Raw genomic sequence first — 10825 nt, forward strand, 5'->3', positions numbered from 1 at the left:
ACGCAGGATATGGAGCCAGGAGTCTTCTTATTCTCTGGACAGACTCAGATACAGGACATAAAACACTGAGCCGGGAATCTTCCTTATACACAGGACGGAATCGGGATTCTTCTTGACACGGTCAGGACCCCTCTAGGGTTCAGGGCCGGTCACCCGTTTTAGACGTAGGACATGGATACGGAGACAGCACAACGATGGACAGTACTATAACTGGCCACAAGTACGTTCCAAGCAGCGGCGAGCTCTTGACTCACCCCGGCCGGTTAACTTTGACGGACCCGCTCTGGCAAGGGAAGGCGGCTTGCTGGCTCTTGCTTCGGGAGATAGATAGATAGATATACTTTATTAATCCCGAGGGAAATTTGGTTTCTTTACAGCCGCACCAACCAGGAATAGAGCGTAAATATAGCAATACAAAAAAAAAACAACAATCAAACAACAAAATGCAAACTATGCCAGATGGAAAATAAGTCCAGGACCAGTCTATTGGTTCAGGGTGTCTGATCCTCCACGGGAGGAGCTGCATGTTCGATGGCCACAGGCAGAAACGACCTCCCGTGCCGCCAACTGTTGTATCACGGTAGAATATGGCCGAAGTCCAACAGTAAAAAGTTCAATATCCAGTTTGCAAAGACGTTCCTTGATCGTAATATGCCCAGGATTGCACCATCCGTTGTTAACCAGATCAGTAAACACCCAACTCCTTAATGCTTACCGCTCTCAGTGCATATCCGGTCAGCCGGAACGGTATTACCCACCGAGCTCCTCTTCTCCAAAAATCTCTATTGTCTCAACCCGGTCCTCTTTCCTCGGCTTTGTGATCCCCCTCTGCATCCTCTGTTTTCCTCCGGATTTCAGCAGGGGTGTCCGCCGCTCTGCTCGCTAAACCGGCCGGTATTTGCTGGTCCGTGGAATACACAATGAGACTTTGCTTCTGTCTCGCGTGTCGGGATGTAACCATTTCCAGCGCGAAAGAAAACCCAAATAAAACTCTCTCTACCAGCATGTTAGAGAGGATGCAGCTTCGACGTGTTACCGTGAGAAAAACAAAAAAATAACGTAAATTAAAAAGTAAGAAGAAGAAAGTAAGAATAGATCGGAACGGCTGTACCAGGCTGCATGCACGATCGCTGCATGTGCACGCGAGAAGACTTGGCTTGCTCCGGGAAGATTACTTTGGCTCGTACTAGCTTCAGCGACGTCGTTACACAGCATAATGCTCTCGCACCGAACGGCTGAAGCCAAAGACTTCAGTCGGGAGTAAATTGTCTTTAATAACCAAGCCCGAGGGAGACGGGAAAACAGGGAATTAAAGGGAAACAGGGAGTCAATGGTCCGGATTGTAACACGAACAAAATGAATTTAAAGGGAACCTGAACCGGACAATGACACTCCCCACTATCCCCTGACCTAAACCTCACTCTCTCCATCCCTCTACTCCATGTACCCTATCAATACCCCTCATGATTTTGTAGACTTCCTTCAAAGCTCCCTGAAATCTTCTGCGTTCCAAGGAACAAAGTTGTAACCTATCCAATTTTCCCTTATAACTCTGGTCCACCAATCACGGCAACATCCTTGTAAATTTTCGTTGTACTCTGTCAAACTTATTTACATCTTTCCTGTAGGTAGATGACGTAAGCTGCACACAATACTCCAAATTAGGCCATATAAACGTCTTATACACCTACAACATATAATGCAATCTCCTGTTCTGAATAATTTATTAAGGCCAATGTACCAAAGATTTCTTTGCTATCTTATCTATTCGTGCCGCCACTTTCAATGAATTGTGGACCTTTGTTCCCAGGTGCCTTTGTTCTACCGCACTCAGTGCCCTACTCTTTCTTCACCGTGTAGCACCTATTCTGGTTGGTCCTACCGACGTACGCAGCTTGTAAGCTTGCATTAAATTCCATCTGCCATTATCAGCCCATTTTTACACCTGATGGAGATCCCGCTACAAGCTCTGATCGTGTTCCTCCCTGTCAAATACACCCCAAACCTTGGTGTCATCCGCAAATTTGCTGATCCGGATAATCTAATTATCATCAAGATCATTGATATCGATGACAAACAACAATGGATATCAGCACAGATCCAACTACCGACAGCATGGCTCCATGAAGCAATGGTTCTCCAACACGGCCTGCAGATGGTAATTGGCCGCTCTAGCCTTGCACCCTGAAAATCTTGTCAAGACAAAACAGGCGCCCATACTCGACCCCAAAGCCACTTATATTCCAAGCCCCAAGATGGGCTTCAGGTGCCAATGATTAACTCAAACAAAACAAGGGACAGCTGGAAGACCTGGAGTCCTGAGTCCCTGACGGGACTGTGGACCGGAATGCGGACTTCACGGACCGGACCATGACAATTTGTCAAATACATAAGTATATCTACCCAATATACAGTATGAGAGTTCCAGTCCGTATGTCGAAGATTAAAATCAAATTATAACAAATTATGTTTCTTGCAATATTCTCTGATGTCCACTAATTTGTTCCTTTAAATCCCGTGGACTTTTGGGTGGTCTATAAGGTACACTCATTAACATGTTCAAACAATTTTTATTTTTCCAGTTTACCCATAAAGCCCCACTAGATGAGTTTTCCCATATGTCCTTACTGCACACTGTCATGACACTTTCCCTAAGCCAGCCCTACGTCTTTAATCCCTCACACTATGTCACGTCTAAAACAACGGATCCCCAGAATATTGAGCTGCCAGTCCTCTGCAAGCCAGTCTTAATAATGATGACAATATAATAATTCCATGTGTTGATCCATGACCTAAGCTCATCTGCCTTTCCTTCAATACTCGTTGCACTGGAATATACGCAGCTGAGAACACTAATCACAACATGGTTAACCTTCAATTCCTGACTTTGTCTGAGGTCTTAACAACATCTGTTTGAGATACTTGGATAGGTACATGGATGGGAGAGAATGGAGGACAGGTCAATGGGATTGAGAGTAGGGGAGATTCAAACAAGAGGACATGAGTTGAGAGTTAGGGGCAAAGGTTTAGGGGTAACATGAGGGGGAACTTCTTTACTCAGAGAGTGGTAGCTGTGTGGAATGAGCTTCCGGCAGAAGTAGTAAAAGCAGTTTCGATATTGTCATTTAAAATAAAATTCGATAGCTATATTGAAAGAAAAGGAATGGAAGGTGATGGGCTGAGTGCAGGTCAGTGGGACTAGGTGAGAGTAAGCGTTCGGCACAGACAAGAAGGGCCAAAATGGCCTGTTTCCGTGTTGTAATGATGGTTATATATGGATTCGGTGGATTTGCAGTTTGACACGGAGACCTGGAATCGTGCACAATAAAACGCCAGGTGTGGGAAAGGGAGAATAGGAATCATTCATTGTAAAGCATCCAGTGTGGGATGTGGAGACCGGAAATGGTGCTCGATAAGATCCAAAGACCAGGTATCGTTTGCAGAAAAATCCCCGTGTGGGAGTTGAGACCGGGACTTGTGTGTGGTAAACGCCCCAGCTGTGGAACACCAAGACAGGGAACCACAATCTCAGGGTGAATTTGTTCAGTGACTTGTGATCAGCCATGACGAACATCCATGACATTGTGGATGAATAAATATTTAATCCAATAATTCTGACCTGTGGCACATCACTAGTCACAGGCCTCCACTCAGAGAAGCAATTCTCTACCACCACTCTCTGGCTTCTTCCATCGAGCCAATGTCGAATCCAATTTACCACCTCTCCATGTATACCTAGTGACTGAATCTTCTTAACTAACTTCCTATGCGGGACCTTGTCAAGGGCCTTACTGAGGTCCATGTAGACAGCATCCACTGCCTTCCCTTCATCCACTTTCCTGGTAACCTCATCGAAACACTCTAATAGATTTGTTGAACATGACCGACCACGCACAAAGCCATGCTGACTCTCCCTAATAAGTCCCTGTCTATCCAAATACTTGTAGATCCTATCTCTTAGTACTCCTTCCAATAATTTACCTACCACCAACGTCAAATTCAGCGGCCTATAATTTCCCGGATTTCTTTTAGAGACTTTTTAAACAATGGAACAACATGAGCTATCCTCCAATCCTCCAGCACCTCACCCAGAGATACTGACATTTTAAATATATCTGCCAGGACCCCTGCAATTTCAACACTAGTCTCCTTCAAGGTCCGAGGGAATACCTGTCAGATCTTAGGGAGTTATCAATTCTGATTTGCCTCAAGATAGCATTCACCTCATCCTCTTCAATCTGTATAGGTTCCATGACCTCACTACTTGTTTGCCTTATTTCCATTGACTCCATGCCAATTTCCGCAGTAAATGCAGATGCAAAAGACGTTAAAGATCTTCCCGATTTCTGTAGGTTCCATACATAGCCGACCAGTCTGATCTTCAAGAGGACCAATTTTATCCCTTACTATCCTCTTGCTCTTAATATACCTGTAGAGGCTCTTTGGATTATCCTTCACCTTGACTGCCAAAGCAACCTCATGTCTTCTTTTAGCCCTCTTTCCTCACTTTTTTTTTGCATTTTTATACTCTTCAAGCACCTTATTTGTCCCTGTTTCCAATACATGTCATACATCTCTCTTTCCTTCTTTATCAGAGTTCCAATATCCCTTGAAAACCAAGGCTCATTATTCTTATTCATTTTGCCTTCAATCCTGACAGGAACATACAAACTCTGCACTCTCTAAAATTTCTCCTTTGAAGGCTTCCCAATTACCATCACATTTTTGCTAGAGAACAACCTGCCCGAATCCACGCTTATCGATCCTTTCTCGTTTCTTCAAATTTGGCATTTTTCCAGTTTAGAACCTCAACCCGAGGACCAGATCTATTTTTATCCATGATCAATTTCAAACTAATGGTGTTATGATCACTGGAAACAAAGTGTTCCCCTACACATACCTCCATCACTTGTCCTAACTCGTTTCCTAATAGGTGATCTAATATCGCATCCTCTCCAGTTGGTACCTCTATATATTGATTTAGAAAACTTTCCTGAACACATTTTACAAACTCTGACCCGTCTCGACCTTTAACAGCATGGGAATCCCAATCAATATGCGGAAAATTAAAATCTCCTACTATCGTAATAGGAAATCAAGTATAGCACATTTACTTGTAGAGACTTATCAGTTCTGATTAAGAAAACTTTCCTGAACACATTTTGATGAATTCTACCACATCCAGTCAATTTACAGTTTTGATGTCTCAGTCTATATGCGGAAAGTTTAAATCACCTACCATAGCAAATTATGTTTCTTGCAATAGTCTGCGAATATTTCTACAAATTTGTCCTCTAAATCTCTGAGACTGTCGGGTGATCTGTACTATAGCCTGACTAAAGTAGAATACCATTTGTATATTTCAGTTCCACTTATAAAGCTTCACTGGATGAGTTCTCCAGTGTGCCTTAACTGAGCACGGCGGTGACGTTTTCCCTGACTCTGTCCTGTCTACAAGTACAAAACCCTTTAATATTGAGCAGCCAATCCTGCCCTTCCTGCAACCAGTTCTCACTAACAACTATAACATGATAATTCCATGTGTTGATCCATGCTCTGAGCTCATCTGCCTTGCTTTCCATACTTCTTGCATTAAAATATTACCAGCTTAGAATATTAGTCACAGCATTCTTAATCTTTTGATTGCTGACTTTGTCTGAGGTCTTAACAATGTTTGTTTGAGGAACTCGGATAAGTACATGGTTGGGAGGGGTACAGAGATCGGGTCAATGGGACTCGATAAGTTAACAGTTTGACACGGAGACCGGGAACAGTGCACAGTACATCTCCCGGTGTGGGATAGCCTGATGGGAATCATGTGTGGCAAAACACCTGGTGTCGGAGAAGGACACGGCGAATGCTGCGTGATGGGATACGGAGAATGGGAATTGTGCTTTGTGGGATAGGAGTCTGGAAACCGCTTGCACTACGAAGTCTGGAGTGCGACACGGAGACCGGGAACCGTATTCATACAGTGGATTTTTTTTTCAGTGACTTGTAATCAGCCATGACTAACATCCTTGCCACTGTAGATGAATAAATAGATAGTCTAATAATTATGAGCAGACACAGCTCCTCTCTATTTATCCATGGCTCCCAATGCCATTCTCCATCACCCTGCTCTCTCCTCCATCCCTCTCTCTTTCCCCTCCCAACTCACCCCTCTCCGCTCAGCACGCATCACCCGCACCCCTCCTTTCTCTCCACCCATTCGTGCTCACCCTGCCCTCTGCAACTCACGCCTTCACTCTGTCTGCTTCAAACCCACCCCTCACCCTCTCTCCTGGAAGCAATTCTCACACCAATTTTTCCTTAGTCACTCCTCACTCCTCACTGAATTCCCCCCACCACTACATCCCCAGCATCCCTCACTCCTCACCTCGCCAGTCGCCCACCTCTCCCTTGCTACTACCCCTCTTGCTCATCCACCCCATCGCGCCTTCGCGTGCACACCCAACCATCCTCACCCCTCTGTTGCCCAACTCTTCTTGTCCCACTCTTCAGTTCCCCTTTCCTCCCCACTCTCCCTAACACTCCGGCCTACTCCCTTCCTCTCAACATCTCGTCGTCTCTGCCCCATCTATCTCCCCTATTCTCTCTTCCTTGCTCTCTCTCTCTCCTTTCTATCTCTATCTATCCATGTCCCTATCTCTATTCCCCTTTCACCTCTCTCTTTCCCTCTACCACCCACCCCCCCCCCAGCCACTCTCACTCTAATCTTCATATACACCTTCCCATCACAATCATAGAAAAGTACAGGACAGAAACCTGCCTTTCACCGAGCTATTTAAATTGCCTGTGTCTATCAACATGCTCTGGGGCCATTCCATCATACGTCTACCATCTAACTAATCACTTAAACATTGAAATCGAGCTCACATGTACAACGAGTGCTGGAAGCTAGTTCTACACTCTTATAACCCTCCGCACGAAGATAAATCCCCTCGAGTTCCCCTTAAACTTTTCACTTTTTTTCTCTTTACACATGGCCTCTGGTTGTAGTCACACCAAACATCAGTGCAAGGAATCCTGCTTGTATTTATTCCTCATGATTTTGTACACCTCTATCAAATCCCTCAATTTTCTGCATTCTAGAGAATAAAGACTGAACTTATTCAATCTTTCCTTACAACTCAAATCTTTCAGACGCAGCAACATCCTTATAGATTTTTTTTCAGTAAACCTTTAACGATGTTTACACATTTCCTGGGGGCAGGTGACCCAATTTGCATAGAATACTCCAAATTAAGCCTTAACAATGTATTATGCAACTTCAACATCCTACCTCCTGTTCACAATACTTTGATTGGGTGCTGTGTAATACCCAGATCTTATTACGGAACTTAATGCAAAGGAACCCTTAGGAGTTAGCGATCGTAATATGTGTGAATATATACTGCGGTTTCAGTGACAGAAGCTTAGTTCACATGTAAAAGTATCACAATGGAATAAAGGGAATTACAGAGGCATGAGAGAGGAGATTGCTCAGGTGGATTGAAAGGGGGAAACTGGTGGGGATAATGGCAGAAGCTTCTGCAAATAGTTCACGAGGCTCAGGATAGATATGTCGCACAGAGGAAGAAATCCTCAAATGGCTGGGGAGGCAACCATGGCTGATAAAGGAAGTTAAGGGCTGCATAAAAACCAAGGAAAGGGCATATAAGGTAGCACAGCATAAGTGAGTGGAAAGTTGGGTGAATGGGAAGCTTTTAAATTCCAACAATAGGCAACCAAAAAAGTTATAAAAGGTGAAGATGAAATATGAGGGAAGACTAGCCAATAATATAAAGCAGGATACCAGAAGATTTTTCAGTTATATAAACAGTAAAAGGGAGATGAGAATTTATATTGGACTACTGGAAAATGATACTGGTGAAATAGTAATGGTGGGCCAAGGAAAGGCAGATGAACATAATGGGTACTTTGCATCACTCTTCTCTGTGGAAGACACTAACAGTGTGCCACAGGTCTGTGAGTGTCAGGGAGCAGGAGTGAGTGCTATTGCTATTACAAAAAAAAAGTAGGAGGCAAACTCAAATGTCTTAGGGTGCATAAGTCACCTGGGCCAGACGGACAACTTCCCAGAGTCCTGAGAGAGACTGCTGAAGAGATAACGGATGCATTGGTCATGATCTTTCAAGAATCACTTGATTCTGGCATATGGGGGCCATGCACAATCTGGATTTGATAGAGACAACCGTGGGAGTACAGAGGAACACCTGGGGTAACTTCTGAAATGCCTGCTTCAATGCCGCTGCTACTGTGCGATCGAGAATCTCCAGAGACGAAGGCCCCAAATCCTCAGCTTTGGCTATTGCTTGTTGCCGGGGCCTGGGTCCAAGCACTCGGCAGAGATGGTGCTCGGTGTTCGGTGTCGGAGAGGTGGTCGGAGGCTCGGGGTTTTCGGACGGACTCCGAGACAGACTATGGTCGGATGCTTCTGGGATGCTGCATCGGCAAGTTGACAGCGTTGGAGGTTTATCGCCTGCATGAGATGATGGGACTTTCGTGAGACTTTGAGACTTTACCGTGCCATGGTCTGTTCTTATCAAATTACGGTATTGCTTTGCATTGTTGTAACTATATGTTATAATTATGTGGTTTTTGTTAGTTTTTAAGTCGGTTTGTCATGTGTTTTCGTGATATCATTCTGGAAAAACATTGTATCATTTCTTAATGCATGCATTACTAAATGACAATAAACGAGGACTGTGTGTCCTCATAATCTAATCTAATCTAATCTAATCCCGGAGGACTGGAAGTTTGTAAATATCACTTCGCTCTTTAAGAAAAGAGGACCATAAAAGAAAGGGAATTATAGGCCAGTTATCCTAACGTGAGTGGTTGGTAAAGTGTTGGAATCCATTCTTAGGAATGAGGTTTCAGGGTACTTGAAGACTAATGATAAAATAAGTCAAAGTCATCATGGTTTCTGTGAAGGGAAATCTTGCCTGACAAATCTGCTAGAGTTCTTTGTGGAAGTAACAAGCAGAGTGGACAGAAGGAAGACAGTGGATGTAATTTACTTGCATTTTCAGAAGACGTCTGATAAGGTGCCACACATGAGGCTGTTTAACACAAAATTCCTATGGCATTACTGGAAAGATACTGGCATGAATAATGGAATGGTTGAAGACAGTGAGTGGGAATAAAAGGGGCCTTTTCTGGTTGGCTGCCGGTGATGAGTGTTGTTCCTCTGAGGTCAATACTTGGGCCGCAGCTTTTCATATTGTTTATCAATGATTTAGATAATTGATGGCTTGTGGCAAAGTTTGTGGATGATACGAAGACAGGTGGAGCGATAGGTACGGCTGATGAAGCAATGACTTAGAAAAATTGGAAGTATGGGCAAAAAAGTGGCAGGTTGAATACAGTATTGGGAAATGTATGATAATGCATTTTTGTAAAAGGAGCAATAGTGCAGAATATTATCAAAATGGAGAGAAGGTTCAAACATGATGTGCAGAAGGAATAAGGAGTACTTGGGCAAGACTCAAGGTTAATTTACCGGTTGAGTCTGCGGTAAAGAAGGCAAATGCACTGTTCTCATTTATTTCAAGGGGATTAGAATATAAAAGCAAGGAGAAAATTCTGAGTCTTTATGATACACTAATCAGGCCATACTTCGAGTATTGTCAACAGTTTGGTGCCCATTATCTCAGAAAACCTGTGTTGTCATTGTTCAGTGTCCAGAGGACAATCATGAGGATGATTCCACCAATGAAAGGGTTAACATAGGAGGAGCATTTGGCAGCTTTGGGACTGTACTCACTGGAATTTAGAAGAATGCTGGGGTATTTCATTGAAGCCTATCGAATGTTAAAATCACTGCCTAGGGTGGATGTAGACGTCATGTTTCCTGTGATGGGGCTTTCCAAATCTAGAGGGTGCAACCTCAAAATTGAGGGGGTGGCCGTTTAGAACAGAGTAAAGGATGACTTATTTTTTAGCAAGAGAGTAGTGAATCAGTGGAATGCTCTTCCACAGACTACGGTACAGGCCAAGTCCATCAGAATATTTAAGGCGGAAGTTGATTGTCACCTAACCGGTCAGGGCATCAAACGATATGGGGTTGAGTGGGATCGGGGATCAGCCATGATGGAATGGCGGAACAGAATCGATAGGCTAAAGTCTGCTACGATATCTTATGGTCTGGGGAAAGTCACAAACTGATTTTTTTAAAGGAATGATGGAAAAAAAAAACATTAGAAACAACTGTAGATAATGTGAGTCTGAAGAAACAAATAAAAAAATTCTGGAGATTCGCAGCAAGCAGGGCAGCAAATGTAATTGGTAACGTTGCGGTTTCAAGACCATCAGTAGTGCTCTTTATATCAGTTTTCGGATTTATTGCCCTTCCCTGCAGCAGAAATAGTTAAGCAGAATATTAATGTGAATGTTTTCGCACCCGAATGAGAGCGAAATATCGAGCCGGTTGGATTTGCTCTGAGTAGAATGACCGCTCTTAGTTCTTTTGAATATGCGGGGCCAGTCAGCTGCTTACGCCAGACCCAAAGCTCCGAATCTCACAGAGAAACAACCCGCACCTTTTCTCAGTACTTTTTCAAACTTATTTACTTCTTCTTTATAGGTAGGTGACAAAATCTGTACTCATTGCTCCAAATTCAGACTCACTGATTTTTTATGCAACCTCAAAATAACGTCCCATCTCCTGCATTCAGTACATCAATTTATGAAGGCAATCTGTGCTAAAGGCTTCTTTTTAAATGACCCAATCTACCTTTGGCACTACTTTCAATGAATTATGGACATGTATTCCCAGATCCTTTTGTTCCACCGCAGTCTTTAGTGACTACCGTTCACT

The sequence above is a fragment of the Mobula birostris genome, chromosome 13, assembly GCF_030028105.1.
Source record: "Mobula birostris isolate sMobBir1 chromosome 13, sMobBir1.hap1, whole genome shotgun sequence".
Taxonomy (NCBI): domain Eukaryota; kingdom Metazoa; phylum Chordata; class Chondrichthyes; order Myliobatiformes; family Myliobatidae; genus Mobula; species Mobula birostris.